Raw genomic sequence first — 320 nt, 5'->3', positions numbered from 1 at the left:
TCCACATAATTATAAAAAAGAACACATTGTCAGACTCCATCTTTTCCCTCTGGCTCCACTTATATTTGAAAATGCACATCTTCCCTCTTCGTACCTGGTTGAGAGTTATTTGCTCACGGATGGCAGTCACAGATCCAAGGCAGACATCAGCTGTGATCTGGGAGTAGGTTTCAGTGACCCAACATTCGAGGTCTTGGAGGAGTTGCTGGTTACTCAATCAGGTGGAACTTCTGCTGTTCAGATTCACTCTGCTTTGCCTGTAGAGCAACAGAAACTTAGATATCCGAAGATTTCCTTCTGTGGGTTTGGTGGCTTCGGAG

The 320-nt window shown here is 45.0% G+C and overlaps 1 protein-coding gene across 1 annotated transcript in view; it reads right to left on the bottom strand.

Moving 5' to 3' along the window:
- The window catches only part of LOC119582026 (titin-like), a 7,641-nt gene that overhangs the window by 6,409 nt on the left and 912 nt on the right, over nucleotides 1-320 (bottom strand). Inside the window, exon 2 of the mRNA XM_037930236.1 lies at nucleotides 95-257. The gene's annotated coding sequence lies outside the window, so the exon portion shown is untranslated. The remainder of the gene's footprint in view (nucleotides 1-94; nucleotides 258-320) is intronic.

Source organism: Penaeus monodon, chromosome 15 (genome assembly GCF_015228065.2).
Source record: "Penaeus monodon isolate SGIC_2016 chromosome 15, NSTDA_Pmon_1, whole genome shotgun sequence".
Lineage (NCBI taxonomy): Eukaryota > Metazoa > Arthropoda > Malacostraca > Decapoda > Penaeidae > Penaeus > Penaeus monodon.
Note: the sequence above shows the minus strand (reverse complement) of the source record. Positions and strands in the feature narration are given on the sequence as shown.